The 16,944-nt window shown below is 50.8% G+C and overlaps 1 pseudogene; it reads left to right on the top strand.

The window, feature by feature from the left end:
- The first annotated feature begins 296 nt into the window (after nucleotides 1–296).
- On the top strand, nucleotides 297–2,504 carry LOC107107565 (annotated as a pseudogene).
- Nucleotides 2,505–16,944: the final 14,440 nt, after the last annotated feature.

Below are 16,944 nucleotides of genomic sequence, written 5' to 3'. Positions count from 1 at the left end.
GAACACAATAGGAGGTTTCCTTTGAAAGCAATGCCCACAGTATCTGGCCCACTCCGCTCTTACGACAGTCAAGCTGGAATTCTCCCCATCGGCCCTCTTTAAGATATGGGGAGGGAGATTCTCGAGGGCCAATCAATCATGAGGGTGAAGCTCAAGGAGGCAGCATTACCTCGGAGGGAGGGAGAGAGAGGGGGAGGGAGGGAGGGAGAGAAGGGGGGCTGCACTAGTCATAAGGCACTAGGACCTAGGAGGAGACCCAGCCAAACTGGCAGGCATTTCTGGCTTGGCTTTCAGACAACAAAGGCAGAGGGTGCTTGGTTTTCTCTCCTTCAGCATCTCCACCCTGCGAGCTGAAAACCGGTAAGTAGAGCTAGAAGACCGATATATCTTTTTTCTCTCTCTCCCCAGGCAGAAAGTAAAAGACGTCAGATGCAGGGGGAAGAGAGAGAGAGAGCTCCGTCCGCGTGGAGGGTGCCTTCCCATCCCCGCAGTCCTCGCTTAAAAGTTGCCTTGAGATGTCATTGTTTCCCCCAGAACCACTCCTATACCTACGGGAAGTGCCGGAGGAGGCTCAGAAGAAGAGGGAAATAAGAGGGCAGGTTAGTCCCACAGCAGTGGCAAGGAAGAAGGTCAGCCACGGGTCAGTGTGCCGCTGTAGAAAGAGCCAAAAGGGGGACGGACCGGACCGGGAGCAGGTCCGGTGAGCAGAAAGAAAGCAACAGCTTCCCCGAGGATTGGTACCAAATTGGGTTTTAATCTCAGTTCTGCTGGGCAAATCCGCTCCGAGCAGATGTGAGCTGCATGTTAATAGTTCGGAGTGGCAGACTGACAGCTGGGCTTTACCCCCTTTTGCGGGGCTCTTAAAAAAAAAAAGGTTCCAAGTTTTCGGTGGCCAGAGGACCGGCTGTCTCTGTTCACGGTGATCACTGTCATTCTTCTCCCCTGCCCAAATTGAGCGGCTTCTCTCCCTCTCCTATACGGATAACATGACAGCGCGGAACAATGAAAGGTGCCCGTTTGGGGGTGGCATGGTGTCAAGGTTTCTATTTGGCACATTTTTAAAAAACGAACAAACGAACACCCTGCTGTAAGAGAAGAAAAGATAAAGACAGAGGAGTGCTGGGGGGCGGCGGGGTAAATTAAGCCCCCTCCTGGTTAAACAAATGCGGAGGAGGAAACTACTGTCATGTAACGTAAACTTAATTTATTGCTATTTGAATGCCAGGGTTGGGGGTTTTTTTCTGCCCTTGCTGGTTCCATTTTCTTGGGAATTAAGGACGGTCTGTGAAATTGATTGATGGCTAGGAGGGGTCTGTGGGGGAGGGGAGGGCCGACTGCTCTCCCTTCGCGAGCAGCTGGTCACAAAGACCACTGCAGGGTAGCCGTGCGCCTGGTCAGGTCCACCGGCCCTTCCGATACGCAGTCCCCCAGCTGGAGTGCCCCTCTGACACAAGGTGCTGCTCTGTCCGTGCAACATTCGGTCGAAGGCTCTCGTGGGGCTGGTCCTTCGGCTTTCAGGGGGTTCGAATCCAGGCTTTGGGTGTGCTGGGCTTTGCCACCACCACGCACCGACACACATGCAATCAAAGTTTTCTAGGATAAGCTGCAGTAAACTTCCCTGCACCGGTCGCAGTCTCTTCGTGGAGGGGTGCGCATAGCCACCCCTGGACATCTCCACTCCAGTCGCCTGTTCCTTAGGTTCCTCACTGATACCGAGATAGCGAGAGGTCCCTCAAGGGCCTCTGCACTGCTTAGAAGACCTCCTTCCCAGTCCTTGAACCATCTCCAAACAGTCCAGGATGGACCTCTCTCTCCATCCATCCATCTGAGGAAGGTGAAACGTCAGCCTTCCCCCCCCCTCCGCCCAGAAGCACAGGCTGAAGCCCAAGGCCCACCTCCCTTTTGCAGTCTCTCTCTCTCTCTGTCTCTCTCTGCAGGTTGTGGTCACTCACTTGTGATTTCTCCTTTGCCCCCCTCCGCCTCCCCCCCGCCCCCCTCAGCTTCACATCTCTAGGGCTCACCGAGCTATGGAACTTGATTTTGGACACTTTGACGAAAGAGACAAGGCGTCCAGAAACATGCGAGGCTCCCGTATGAACGGCCTGCCCAGCCCCACTCACAGCGCCCACTGCAGCTTCTACCGGACGAGGACCTTACAGGCGCTGAGCAACGAGAAGAAAGCCAAGAAGGTGCGCTTCTACCGCAACGGAGACCGCTACTTCAAGGGGATTGTGTACGCCGTCTCTTCGGACCGCTTCCGGAGCTTTGACGCCTTGCTGGCCGACCTGACCCGGTCTCTGTCTGATAACATTAACCTGCCTCAGGGAGTTCGCTACATTTACACCATCGATGGCGGCAGGAAGATCGGGAGCATGGACGAGCTGGAAGAAGGTAACGGCTTGGCGGGAGGCGGCGCGTGGCGGCTGGTGCAGGGAGGGTGGTGGGGAACAGACCGGCGGGCTCCAAAAGCGGCACCCGGAATGTCACGCCGCTTCTGCTCCTGATGGACAAATGTGGGGGACTCCCATGGGTTTCGGGGGAGGCAGGAGGCTCCCCCATCGATTCCTTTTTACAAATGGCATTGGAGTTTCTCTCCAACATTGGGCGGGGAAGCACGAACATAGGACAGCTCAGACTGTCGATCCCACAGAGTGCCCTCCTGTGACTAGGAGTGGCTCTCCGGGGTCTCCGGTGGAGGCCTTTCCCAGTCCTGCTTCTCATGATGACCCCTTAACTAGAGATAACGGGGACCAGATCTGGGCTTTCTGTGGGCTAAAGCAGGATCTCTGCCACTGGACTGTGGTTCGTGCAGGGACAGGGGAACATGCGGAAAGTTTTCCAGCGGACGGTGCATGCCAAGGACTTTCCCCTCTGCACCAGCAAAGGATGAGTCTTATTGAGTTTGGGGGTGTGTCCGAAATGCTTCTGTGCAACTGGAGGGCATAGATTGGGCTGTGCATGCTATGATTTCTTTCTCTGCATATGCACAGGCTATGGGTGTGTTTAAGCATGAAATGGAAAGCCTGTGTGTGTTTGTGTGTGTGTGTTTTAATGGGGATGTCTTGTGTTCAAGAGGTTTAATGGGAATGTCTTTTGTATACATTTTTTCCTCTCTGGTAGATAGGCTAGATACGCCCCAGGGTTCGTATGATGTACAGTCTCCTTCTAAAAAACGTACCTCGGTTGACCAGCAGGGATGTATGTGCCTACTACGAACCAAGCACACAGGCGTACAAAGGGCTTGCGCAGCGTATTAACGGGATGCCACTTCTCCGTCTGAGTAGACGACTGAGAAGCTGGCTGTATTTGTTCAGTTTAGCATGCTCGACTTCTGGTGTGTAAGTTGTGCCCTGTGACTGGGATGCTTTTTGTGTGGGGACAGAGGCTGCTTTTAGTATTCCCTTAGGAACACGGCTGAGACACTGTTGTCTTATCCCAATTGCCTGCGTCAGTGCTGGGTGCTTTGTACGGAAGGGGGTGTGCCCGGGATTTTTATAAGAGTGGGCGTGAAAGAGAATGCATGCTGTCGGGGGCTTTGTAAAAAGTACTTCTACTATGGGTGTGTCTGTGTGAAGCTCTGTCTGTGTAAGGGGCGTGTGAACAATTTATGCCATATGCCACCTTCTGTGCATGTGTGCGCGCGTGCGTGCGTAGCAGTGTTGTATAGGTTTAGTGTGCAAATGACCCCTGTATCTGTGGCGGTGACTCAATGCCTGCAGTATGCAGAGTCACTAACTCGAAACATTCAGCCCTCACATTCTAAAGAAAACCTCGAGAATGCCTTAAAGCTCATGAGATTATTTAAGAAAAAGAGATGCAGCAGGCACGATCGTTGCATTTTATTCAGTGCAGAAGGATTTCCTTTCTAAATATATATATTTAAAAGTCTTTATTGCTATACGACTTGGGGGGAACGAAAAATTATCAAATGCAAGCTGTGGTTGTCATGCTTCTGCTACCTGTGGCTTTAAGAAGTGTCTTGTTTAAAAGGAAAACCCGCCGGACCTCATGTAAATGTATATCACTGTGTCTGCAGGGTGTGTCCCTTTGTTTAGGGCGGCAGCAGTCACTGTGTCTGTGGAAACACAGAGGGGACGACACTACTCTGTATACCCACAGGGGAAGGTGTGTCTGTTGCACGAGAGAGGATTATACACACACAGGATGCAAGCCTGTGTCTCTTGGAAGGGCTGTGGCGAGGGGGCACATGGTGTTACCTGCATTCGGATGGAAGAAAGAGTTGTGCGCATCACTGCCTGTAGGAGGGAGTACAGGCTGGTGCATAGTGCGGCTGTAAGGTGTGGTGTGTGCCTAATGTTTCTCGTGGTGGTACTTAAAGCGGTGTGTGTGGGGTGAGTTTCACAGGGACACCTGCTGAGATAGACAGTTATGCAAAAACTTTCCTCCGGGGAGGTGTCTGCTGCGATAAAGGGGAGAGCACAGCATATCAGTGAGGGCAGATAAAAGAGGCTGTGTAGAGTATGTATGCCGGGGTGTTCATTAGCCTCTATTGTACGGCTGCGGCGCTGGAAGAAGGGGAGATGCACCTGTGGCTTTTGGAAGGGCTTTGCTCAGCTCTGTACCTGTGTGACTCCCTGGGCATACGCACTGAATGTAGTACTGCCAGGTGTATTCGGGAAGGTGCAAAGGTTTAACATCACGACGATGCTCTCTATAGTTCTCAGAGCCTGGGCAGGCATTCGGCCCCTGGGTTACTTTGCCCGCCTGCCAGCCAGTTGCCTTGCAACCAACAAGCTGCCATCTTGAATGATGTCATCCCCTGGAAACGCTATCCCAGAAGCTAGGGTTTCCAAGAATGACGTCATGCGATCAGCAACTGTCCAGGCCTGCTTTTGTTACCGCTGTGCCAGAGGGCTGGAACCAACAGTGCCTAATCTTTGACGAGGTCACCCACCGGCTGCGGCTGGACGGTTTCGTCCTTTGTCTCAGCTCCTGATTTCTGTCTTTTAGCGCAGGAAGCCAATGGTTTCACCGTTTTTTCCTGGATTTTGGTTAAAGCACAGGGCTTGAACCCTACCCTTCCCCCCCCCCTTTTTAGGAAGAAAATATTTGAAAAGGGGGAAATAGCAACAAGGGGGAAATGTTCTGATCCTGCCAGCCTTATTCATGCATTCCTGTGTGACTGTGAAAGCGAGGTGTGTTTTAATATTCTGCAAAACTGCACTGTCCCTCTTTAAAAACCCCTGTACCTGGGTAGTGCACTGCCAATGAATAAAACATCACTTTAATATAAAGAGTATATTGCTACAAAACATTCTTGTGTTTCAGAAGACGAAATGGTTTGTGGTGACAATTATAATGTGAATTTTCAGACCATTGGGACTCAGGATGAGACCCCCCGCCCCCCAAAAATCACCATCATATCACTCACACACAAACACTAATATTAGCTGCTGTCAATTTTCCGGGTTGTGTGGCCGTGGTCTTGGCATTGTAGAACCTGACGCTTCACCAGTAACTGTGACTGGCTTCCTCAGAGGTATAACACAGAAAGACGGAGTACTCTCTGTGTCAAGGTGAGAAGAAAAAAAATGGTAGGAAGGTAATTTATATCTACTCCAGAAGGTAGGGTAGGGCTGAGTCACTATCTTGTAGGAGTTCCCCAGGCTATGAACATGCTAATGGAGGAGCTTTCCTGAGGAGGTTCTTTTGTATATGGATTGTTTCCTGAGGAGGTTTCCTGTTTCCTGAGAAGGTTCTTTTATATGTCGATTGGCTGTTGAAATTCTAAACTTATCTGCAGTGCTATTGTCAGATGTAGAGCCTTTTGTGTTTTTCAGGACAGGAAACCATGGCCTATTTATTTTAAAATTCTCTTCTTTCCTGTTGAAATTGTGTTTGTGTTTATGAATTTCAGTGGCTTCCCTGTGTAATCTGACATGGTAATTGGAAGTGTTGTCCAGCTTTTCAGTGTCTTGGAACAAAATACTGTGTCCGGTTTGAGTTAGGCTGTGTTCAGCCACTGCTGATTTTTCAGGTTGGTCAAGTCTGCAGTGTTTTCATGTTCTTTTATTCTTGTCTGAATGCTACACTGTGTGGTCCCGATGTAAAGTTGTCCACAACTGCACGGTATGCAGTATACTCCTGCAGAAGTGATATGTTATCATCCTGTTCTTAAGAGAGCTGGAAGACTGGATTCCTTCCCCTGTTCCTGGGGTGGATCCAACAACCCTTTAAGGAACCTTCTTCCAGGCTAAGGAGACTTTCTCCACCTTAAGTGGAAGGGGTCCTTAGGTTGGAGGAAGTCTCCTTAGGATGGAGGAACCCGTCAACGTTTACTCTGTGCATTGGGAGGATTGGGGTAGGACTGTCGGGATAGGGAACCGGTGGCGTAGGAGCCCACATCGGCTCACAGAGACGCCCGAGGTGGCCTCCAGTGCTAGAGTTGCCAACCTCCAGGTGGGGCCTGGAGTTCTCTTGGCATTGCAGCTGGTCCCCAGACTACAGAAATCAGTTCCCTTGCAGAAAATGGCTGCTTCGGAGGGCAAATTCTGTGGTATACCAGAGATGACGGGTTAAACCCCTCCCCGTACTCTCCCTTCCTCAGTCACCGCCCCCAAATCTCCACATATTTCCCAGGCCAGAGTTGGCAACCCTGTCTAATACTGAGGTACCGCCTTTGACTAGCCCACTTTATCCCCCCCCAAGGCCGTCAGGCCAAGGCTCTGCGGTTTGGGTCGCATGAGCAAGTTTTATGTGTGCTGGATAGCCAATGCCGCAGCAGGCGCTTCCTCTAGCCCTTCGTGCCAGGCCTCATTGAAGACTATCGATCTTGTGCAAATGGAAGTGCTCTCGGAAGAGGAATCGTATCTTGTGGCGGCGGCAGCTATGTAGCGCCATCAGAACTCATTCATTGAGTGCTCACAATCAATGTTCCCTCTAAGCAGTCGAGTCTTGTGAACAAAAATTCTACTTTGTGAGCTACTGCAATTAAAGTTGTGAGCAGGCGATTTGGCTACTGCATCAATTAGTTTGCTCTGGAGCCATCCTTCCTGAGCTAAGACAGAAATGTGTGAGCTGGAGGCTAAAAAACTGTGAGCTAACTCACACTAACTCAGCTTAGAGGGAACAGTGCTCACAATACAAGGACTCGTGGGCACTCAATGACATTGCTCAGCAGTCGGGTTAGAACGGATAAAAGGAAGTCCTTCTTCACCCAGAGAGTGATGAACACATGGAATTCACTGCCCCAGGAGGTGGTGGCGGCTACAAGCATGGATGGCTTCAAGAGGGAATTAGATAAGCATATGGAGCAGAGGTCCATCAGTGGCTATTAACCGCAAGGTATAGATAGGAGCTCTCAAGCTGGGGCAAGGGATGCTCTGTATTCTTGGTGCTGGGGGGGGGTCAACAGTGGGAGGGCTTCTAGCGTCCTGGCCCCACTGCTGGACCTCCTGATGGCACCTGGCATTTCTGGCCACTGTGTGATACAGAGTGTTGGACTGGATGGGCCACTGGCCTGATCCAGCATTGGCTTCTCTTATGTTCTTATAGGATCCCGGTTGTCCCGTCTTCCATTTTATCTTCTATGAGGTAGCTTATGAAGCTCAAGAAAGTGACTGGCCTGAGGTCACCCTGTGGCTGAATGGGGAATTCTGGTCACCTCACTAAGCACTATGCTCCAAACGGGGCCTGGAGTTCTCCTGGAATTGAAACTGTCCTGCAGTCTCTCCAGGTGAACTGATCTCTGTTGCCTGGAAATCATTTGCAATCCCTGGAGATCTCCAGGCCTACGTTTGCAAGCCTCCAAGTCCAGGCGGGGGTTCCGCCGCTTCTAGGGACTGCAATCCACCCCCAGCGAGCTGTCTCAAGAAAGTGACTGGCCTGAGGTCACCCCGTGGCTGAATGGGGAATTCTACCAAGATAGTCCCCAACCCAGGTCACCTCACTAAGCACTATGCTGCGCATGGGATTATTGGCCTCCAAACGGGGCCTGGAGTTCTCCTGGAATTGAAACTGCCCTGCAGTCTCTCCAGGTGAACTGATCTCTGTTGCCTGGAAATCATTTGCAATCCCTGGAGATCTCCAGGCCTACGTTTGCAAGCCTCCAAGTCCAGTTGCTCGTGGGGGCGGGGCTTGGGGGGCATCCCGACCCGGAACGCCCCCCAGATCCCCCCACTGGAGCGACGAGGGGACCTGTCAACCCTCTCCAGGCCCCATCTGAAGGTTGGCACCCCTACTAGCCACACAGGCTCCCATTTATTAATGTATTCGTCCGGACTGTAGCCACGGGGGGTGTACCTATTCTAGCAAGGGGAGCTGCTCCTTTCCGGACTATTCCTGTCAAGCAGAAGACATTCAAGTGGTTTACTTTAGCTTGTTGACTTATGGGGATATTTAATTCAATTGATTACGGGTCTATATGACCGAAGTCTTGACCAAAAATAGAATGCAAAAGGGGTAAAATAGGTACATAAAATTGACATAAAATATGACAAAGTACATATTCACAATCAGTAAACATATAAAACCCAGGCATAGCCCAGAGAATAAAAAGACCTAACTACACTAGGGGCGGAGCCAATGAACTAAAATCCTCCGAAGATTGAAAGTCGGTGTAGGTGTTTGCAAAGATGATAAAGTTTTCAATGTTTCTTGAGAGCAGCAACCTTAGCCAGGAACCGCACCACATTAGCCGTTATCAGTCCATCGGCATTTGAATCAGATAACAATACTGAAAGCACCCAAGGTTGCGAGGGAAGATTCATCTTCGTAAGAATAGGAGTGATATATATCCCTCTGTCTTGAGTCCAATGGGGACAGCGAAACATCAGATGGTCTAAAGTTTCAATTTCGCCAGAATTGCACAGACAGAGGAGATCTGAGTAAGGTAAGCCTCCAAATCTGCCCAGCGTTACCATCGCTGGGAATGCATTTAAGGGGGCCAACATAAAGGCGCGGCGGTGGGATGGAATTGGTAGCAATGAATGAAAGTCAGGAAATCTCTCTGGAGGGGGCAACCCCAGAGCCAAAGGACTTATGGGGATATAAAGGAACACGTGCAAGCAGTGTCCTACCCAATGGCTGAAGATGCAGCGAATCTAACTCCTCCCCCCCTCGACTCCCGGCCAATGAGCCTGCAGGCCTTTATGAAAAGACAGGCTGAAAAATGGGGGGCTGGGAGTGGGAAGAGAGTTTCTGCTCTGAGTGTCTGGGAGGCGTTGCTTCGCTGCAGGGGACTGGAAGGCTGGCTTGGGTCCCTCTGGGGAGAGGGGGAGAATCAGAGGATGCAGGAGGGGCGAGGGGGCAGCTAGGGACCAACCTGGATGTGATGGGGGCAACCACCTGTTTATTGGGTTGCCAAGCCTGGGTTGGGAAATTCTTGAGAGTTTCTGCTCTGAGTGTCTGGGAGGCGTTGCTTCGCTGCAGGGGACTGGAAGGCTGGCTTGGGTCCCTCTGGGGAGAGGGGGAGAATCAGAGGATGCAGGAGGGGCGAGGGGGCAGCTAGGGACCAACCTGGATGTGATGGGGGCAACCACCTGTTTATTGGGTTGCCAAGCCTGGATTGGGAAATTCTTGCCGATTTGGGGGTGGAGCCTAGGGAGGGTGGGGTTTGGAGAGGGGTGGGGCCGCAGCGGGGTGGAATGCCCTGGGACCCACCTTCCAAAGCAGCCATTTTCCCCCAGGGGAACCGGGGTCTCTGGAGATCAGTTGTAATACCAGGAGAGCTCCAGGCCCCACCTGGAGGCTGGCAACCCTATGTGAATACACAAATAAAAGTTACAAATAAAAGACCCCCCCCTCCCTTAAGCACCTCTTGTTTGTAGGAAATCAGACTGCTTCTCACCCCTCCTCCATTTTATATCTGGAGGGAGGCAGGCGGGCCAGACCCCGGCTCCAGGTGACACGTGTATGTAGGGTTCCCTCCCTCCACTGTTTTAGCTTCACAACAGCCTCGTGAAACAGGTTAGGCTGACAGCAACTGGCCCAAGGTCAACTAATTGGCTTCATGGCTGAGTGGGGATTTAAGCTTGGGTCTCGGTGGTTAATAAACAGTTCACAGTTTTAAGTCCAATGCGGTGTCATATTGTCATATCGTCTTCCTGCACTCCCAGTCTCCATGCATTCACCAGCTCCCATATTTGCTAACATGACATGCATGCATTGTTGAGCCTGGGCACACCGAACCAGTCAACGTGTGCAGGTTGGGTTCAGTGGAGCATAATCCTGCTCCCCGTAGGCACATTGAACCAAGGTCTGGGAAGGGCTCCATGCCGGAGACTGTAAAGCTTGCGGTGTAGGAAACAGGTGGCATGATGCTCTGGGACTGAAGCCATCTCAGGTTTCCCAACTGGATCCAAAGTTTCAGTAGTTTAGCGTCTTTCTTGGGATCTCCAGGCTCGTTACCCAGAATCCTGAATTCGGATCAGTATCCAGAATCAAGCGGGACAGCTGTTTTCCACAGGGCCGATCCCCACCATTCTCTCTCAGTTCTAAAGTTTAGTCCATCCTCTTTCTATCATGTCTTTCCAGTCTCAGGGGCTGCATTCAAATGCAGTTATAACCCACAATTTATAAACCGTGGTTTGATTAAGCTCAGTTTATCATGACACCTGATGCAGGCTGCGTGATAAACTGTGGTTTCTGTGTGGCTGCTAAACTAGGATTCTAAACCACAGTTTGCGTTGAGCTATTTAGCTGTAAGGGCTGCGGTGGCTCAAGTGATTAAGACGCTGAACTGCAGGCCGGAAGATCGGTAGTTCAGCAGTTCGAGACCCGAGTGCTGCATGATGGAGTGAGCTCCCGTCTCTGGTCCCAGCTCCTGCCAACCTAGCAGTTCGAAAGCAAGAAATTGCAAGTAGATAAATAGGTACCGCTTCGGTGGGAAGGTGTTCCATGCGCCTTGGCATCTAGTCATGCCGGTCACATGACCACGGAAACGCCTTCGGACAGCGCTGGCTCTTCGGCTTGGAAACGGAGATGAGCACCGCATCCCTAGAGTCGGATTCGACTGGCTTTCGAACAAGGGAAACCTTTACCTTTACTTAACTGTAGTCCACGCTAGCTGTGTTCTCCTGTTCTGTCTGAATTCGGAAATCCTAGTTAATTCGGTAGCAGAGCTCCTTTTGACCTCCAGCATACGGAAACGATAGCATGGAACAGCAGGAAAGTCCAACCTCTCCAGCTGCATTCTGCTATCAGTGGTGCTTTCTCGGCATGCTTCCTCCCTCCTTCTCTCCCCAGCCCCCTTCCCTGCCAGTGATGAATGGCCAAGCGCATCTGCATCGCTGGAGCCCTCTCCCAAGGGGAAATTTAAATGGTGTTGGGACAAAAGATCTCACTTAATCACACGTTTTTAATCAGCTTGCAAATATCCAGTCCAAGTTGTTCCACGCAAAACATGGTTACAGTCAAAAAGCTGTCACACCCCCTGACATCATCGGAAGTGTGTCATAAGGCCACACACCCCGCCCCCAACGGTCCCGGCCGCCGCTGCCGGCCTTGCAGCTCCACTGCCGAGCCCCATCAGGGGCCCAGTGGTAGACCTGCAAGGCCAGCGGGAGTGCAAGGAAGCCCCGCGAAGGCCCTCCCTGGCCCCAGGCAGGCAGGGGTGGGGAGAGGCAGGGAGGAAGCAATTTACCCTCCCTCTTCTCCTTCCTCCTCCTGGCTGAATGAGGGCCAGAAGCGGGGCGGTCGGAAGCAGGGGGTGGGGCTTCATCATGTGCCCCGCCCCCCGTACCTCACCCGGGGGAACTGCGATCCCCCGTGATCCCCCCCGAAATGACCTCTGCCTATGCTCAAATTGTGGTTGGCCACAAATTGTGAGTGGCATCCTCGAACGCTTGAGGGGGGGGGAAGCTCACTTTTAAATGTTCTAAATGTTTCTCAATTGGATCGTGAACATTTCATGCATGCACCTTTTTTGCTTTGTGAGCTGGGAAAGAGACCAGTCCAGAATGAAGCCTCCTTTTTTTCCTCCCCATCCTCCACCCACCCAACACACTGAGAAGAGCCTAGGAAAAAGTACTTGCAAACGAGAAGCTTTGTCCTTTTGTGTCGGCTGCTCGCCTGGCCCATTCTGCCCACCTGAGTCCCAGTCCTGCTGAGAAGCACAGGGGAAAGTGGTATGACTCGACTCTCTGGTCTTTTGCCCGTCTTGTGTGCTTGTCGAGGGTTCTGATCACAAAGGTCTGCGCATGTGTAGGGCTGCCACTTGGGAACAGTGGTTCATGCGCGGGGGAAGGCATGGCATTGTCTAGGCAACTGTGTGGCACTCTAGATATTTCACGCGCCGTGAGGCCTCTCCCCATGAGTCTGAGCATGCGCCAAAAGCCACTACCAGCTGGCTGTTGAGTGCGACAACGAAGGCCACTGACTGCACAGACACTTGGAACAGAGACTGCTTAAAAATACGGACGCAGCAGCGTCTGGGTGAGCAGCTCAGGCGAGGAAAGGTCATTACAGACAGGGTAAGTTCAATTTTCAAGCACATTATCTGCGAGGGTAGCCGCATCAATCCCGTTCTTTAGATTTCCAGCCCCGTGTTTCTCATTATGAGGAACGGCACAGCCAGTGACTTGGAAGTTTGTGATCCTTTTCCTGGCAGCATTGTCATAATCTTGTAATGGGGATTAGTTACGATTTATGCTTTGAATACCAATGCTCATCATTGATTAAAGAGTGGGTTTTGTTTCTGCCGTTTCAGTGCCCGCTAATGAAAGTAGCCTGCAGTGATTCACTGAGAGCCAGTGGGGTGTGGTGGTTAAGAGTGTCGGACTAGTGATGTGGGAGACGCCGGTTTGAGTCCCCACTCATGCCACGGAAGCCGCCTGGGTGACCTTGGGCCAGTCACACTCTCTCAGCCTGACCTACTTCATAGGGTTGTGGTGAGGAGGACAATGTATGGAGGAGAACAATGTATGCTGCTTTGGGTCCACATTGGCTGTGTGTGTGTGTGAGAGAGAGAGAGAGAGACAGAGAGAGACAGAAGAAAAGCCCTGCTGGATCAAATCAGTAAGTCCCTCTTGTCCAGCATCCTGCCTCACACAAGGGCCAACCAGTTCCTCTGGAAGTCCAGCAACAGGGCCTTCCCCTGATAAGAACCTCAGAAGAGCCCTGCTGGATCAAACCAGTGAGGGTCCATCTAGTCCAGCATCCTGTCCCACACAGGGGCCAGCCAGTTCCCCTGGAGGGCCAACAACAGGGCATAGAGGCCGAGGCCTTCCCCTGATAAGAACATCAGAAGAGTCCTGATGGATCAGACCAGGAAGGGTTCCTCTAGTCCAGCCTCCCATCTCACACAGGGGCCAGCCAGTTCCTCTGGAGGGCCAGCAACAGGGCAGAGAAGCCAAGACCTTACCCTGATTAGACCTTCAGAAGAGCCCTGCTGGGTCAGACCAGTGGTCCATCCAGTCCAGCATCCTGCCTCACACAGTGGCCAACCAGTTCCTCTGGAGATCCAGCAACAGGGCATGGAGGCCGAGGCCTTCCCCCGATAAGAACATCAGAAGAGTCCTGCTGGGTTAGACCAGTGAGGGTCCCTCTAGTCCAGCATCCTGTCTCACACAGGGGCCTCTGGAAAGACAACAACAGGACCGAGGCCGCCTTCTGACCTTGCCTCCTGGCTCTGGGATCCGGAGGCTTAGTGCTTCTGAATGTGGAGGTTCCCCTCAGCTGCCATGGCTAGTTGCCCTTGATAGACTTATCCTCCAGGAATCTATCTAATCCCCCTTTAAAGCTATTTATTCCTGTGGCCATTACTACATCCCCTGGCAGCAAATTCCACATTTTAATCACTCTCTGTGTAAAGTAGCATTTCCTTTTGTCCATCCTGAATCTGCTGCCCATATGTAGTACAAATGAATTTAAAAAAAACAACGTTTTGTATTGACGGTAAACTAATCAGGTCTGGGCTCGCAATGACAAATATGTCAGTTCTGCTGTAAGAAATACTCTTTGTAACAGGAGGAGACCCGTTCCGCACACTTCCAGCTTCCTCGTTATGTGGATGATCAAGGGCAATCAGGAACGGGCAGAGGACCTGGGGATCTTCCAGTTACAACGTGCGAGTTGTAAACTGGTTCTGGCAGCTATCTGGGAGCAGGAGGTACTCCGCATTAGTGTTCCCTCTAAGCTGAGTTAGGGTGAGCTAGCTCACAGTTTTTTAGCCTCCGGCTCACACATTTTTGTCTTAGCTCACAAAGGAGGGCTCCAGAGCAAACTAATTTATGCAGTATACAAATCACTCGCTCACAACTTTAACGCTAGTCACTCACAAAGTAGAGTTTTTGCTCACAAGACTCCAGAGCTTAGAGGGAACATTGCACGGTCCGCATTAAGGGCTACATAATGCTGGGTAAACACCAGTGCTCACCCTAAAACCACTTACAGTTTTGCAGACATCCCTGTGGCACATTCAAAAATACTGAAACGTTCAGTGGGATGTTCACATAATACATTTGTGTGTACACACACATATATACATTCAAGTAACTTCCTCGCTCCCCAACAATTCCCTTTCCCATAAGCCACAAACTTTACCTTGGGGGGGGGGGGGAGACTGTTCTGGATGGATGGCTCTGTCAACAGAAATGGCTTTTTCCTGTCTGTTCAGCATGACTTCCTGCTGGGATTCACGGAAACACTCGTTTCACAGTGCTCCAAATCAAATCATAAGGCCACGAAGACTACAATTCCCATCAGTCCCAGCAATCCCTGGGGGAGCGGAGGAAGGTGCTATGAAAAGTGTTGAAGTCAATGGGTTTGGAAGGCTATAACTCTGCTTAGGATGGCACGGTAAATCTTGTCAGTTCTGGGTATGCGCCAGTCGGGACTCCCCGCCGGCTACCTTGGTGATCATGTTTGCCTCCGACTGTGCCAGCAGGATATGTTAAACTGCCGAGCACATTATTTATGAAGAAAGCAGCCTTGCTAGGGCTGATCTGAGACGACTTACGTAATTTTATGGCCAGAATCCGATGCTGTTGTCTACTTAGAGTAATAAATAACCCTGCTGGCAGTACAACTGCTAAGTTTAACAGCAGAAACGGGTTGTTTAGCTTCCGCATAACAGCAAGACTTCCTAGTGTTTCTTAAGCCAACTAGAAACGAAGAAAGACGTTAATGGTCTACAGCGTATAATGCACTGCCAGCATTCGCACCTGATTTAGTGGTTACAGGGCGACGCAATTCATTTGTGAGAGTGACCTTCTGCTCATGGTTCGGGGCTGGGTTCGAAGCTCTGAGCAAGCTGGAAGCTAGCTTAGGAGGGGGGAAATTAATGTTCTGTACCCGTTACATTTATTAGGCTGCGGTTTTGCCAGATGGCACCTTGGAGAGGCTGTCTTTGCAGACAGACCCGGAATAAGAAAAAACGACTCTGTTGAATGGGATAATTAGAGGGCAACTTTATTTGATTTTGCACCAATCAAGGTGTTCTGTATGGGGACTGGAACATTCCAGGACTGTTTCTACCAGAGACTGGCTGAGCTTGGAGCTCTAGAACAATAGCCCACCAGGACACTGGAGGTGGCCAATGGGGAATGAACGGTTCTGACAATGGCCTACCTTTGGTGGTTGTTTGGGGAAGTGTGTGGAGTTGCATGCTATTCAAACAGGGCACTTGTCCTGGCTTTTGGCTTTTTTGTTCTTGCTGAATCACTAATAAAGGAGAGCTGATCACGAGGCTTGGGGTCGGACCATCCATGGAACCCAATATTTGACACAAGGGATCTGCAGTGCCCAGGAGTTAACACATTCCGAAGTGAGTTGTGGTGCAGGCATCCCCTGTGGTACGGGCAGTGCTCCCCAGGCTGTGAGCCCTGAGCCATCAAGTGTCTACAGCTGAAGAAGGAAAAAAAGTGTCTACAGCTCAGCCTTCCCCTTGCCAAGCCCTCTTTAGTGCTCAGGGAAGGTGTGCCGCATCCTTTCCCACGAGCTGCAAAGTCTGTGGGTCAAGAATAATGGCATTCCTCAAGGGGTTCCTGTCCGAGGTCTGTGGAGGCCCCGAGGCCCCAGGCTTCTGGCTTGAGAATGGTCTCTTCCGCCTCCACACTGATGCCTCAGGGTGCTCCTATGGTTTTTATGCTGTACCTAGGGTTGCCAGCCTCCAGGTAGGTTACCTTACCGTGCAAAAATATGTAATAAATAAGTAAACTCATATAATTATAAAGGTTATAAGTGTGCTTTATCCCCAAGTACAATAGTGAGTATAAATTAGATCTAACACATACAAAACGACATATAAATCAAAAGTCAAAATTCAGTCTCTGGGATGTCCATTCCAAACCCTTGCCATTCCGAACCCTTGAAAAATCTGAACTGTCCAAAGAATTATCCTGCTGTGTAAGAAAGTTTGCTGCCTCCCGACTTCATTCGGGGGATGAAGCTTGTAGCAAGTAAGGATCCACACCCAACGAGCTGTCGACAAAAACTGTCTCGAAACTCACATTCTCAAGAGCCAACAGTCCTTTTCTTCAAAGCTGATGATCCTCCTACGAACAAAGTCAAGTTTCACAGGTAATAAGGTACACTAATGATGCCCTCTTTAGTGCTCAGGGAAGGTGTGCCACATCCTTTCCCATGAGCTGCAAAGTCTGTGGGTCGAGAATAATGGCATTGCTCAAGGGGTTCCTGTCCGAGGTCCGTGGAGGCCCCGAGGCCCCAGGCTTCTGGCTTGAGAATGGTCTCTTCCGCCTCCACACTGATGCCTCAGGGTGCTCGTATGGTTTTTATGCTGTACCTAGGGTTGCCAGCCTCCAGGTAGGTTACCTTAAGCAAGGTTATACCGTGCAAAAATATGTAATAAATAAGTAAACTCATATAATTATAAAGGTTATAAGTGTGCTTTATCCCCAAGTACAATAGTGAGTATAAATTAGATCTAACACATACACAACGACATATAAATCAAAAGTCAAAATTCAGTCTCTGAGATGTCCATTCCGAACCCTTGAAAAATCTGAACTGTCCAAAGAATTATCC

This window comes from Gekko japonicus, unplaced genomic scaffold (genome assembly GCF_001447785.1).
Source record: "Gekko japonicus isolate JY-2015 unplaced genomic scaffold, Gekko_japonicus_V1.1 scaffold3941, whole genome shotgun sequence".
Lineage (NCBI taxonomy): Eukaryota > Metazoa > Chordata > Lepidosauria > Squamata > Gekkonidae > Gekko > Gekko japonicus.
The sequence above is the reverse complement of the archived record's forward strand: the minus strand, read 5'-3'. Positions and strand labels throughout refer to the sequence as shown.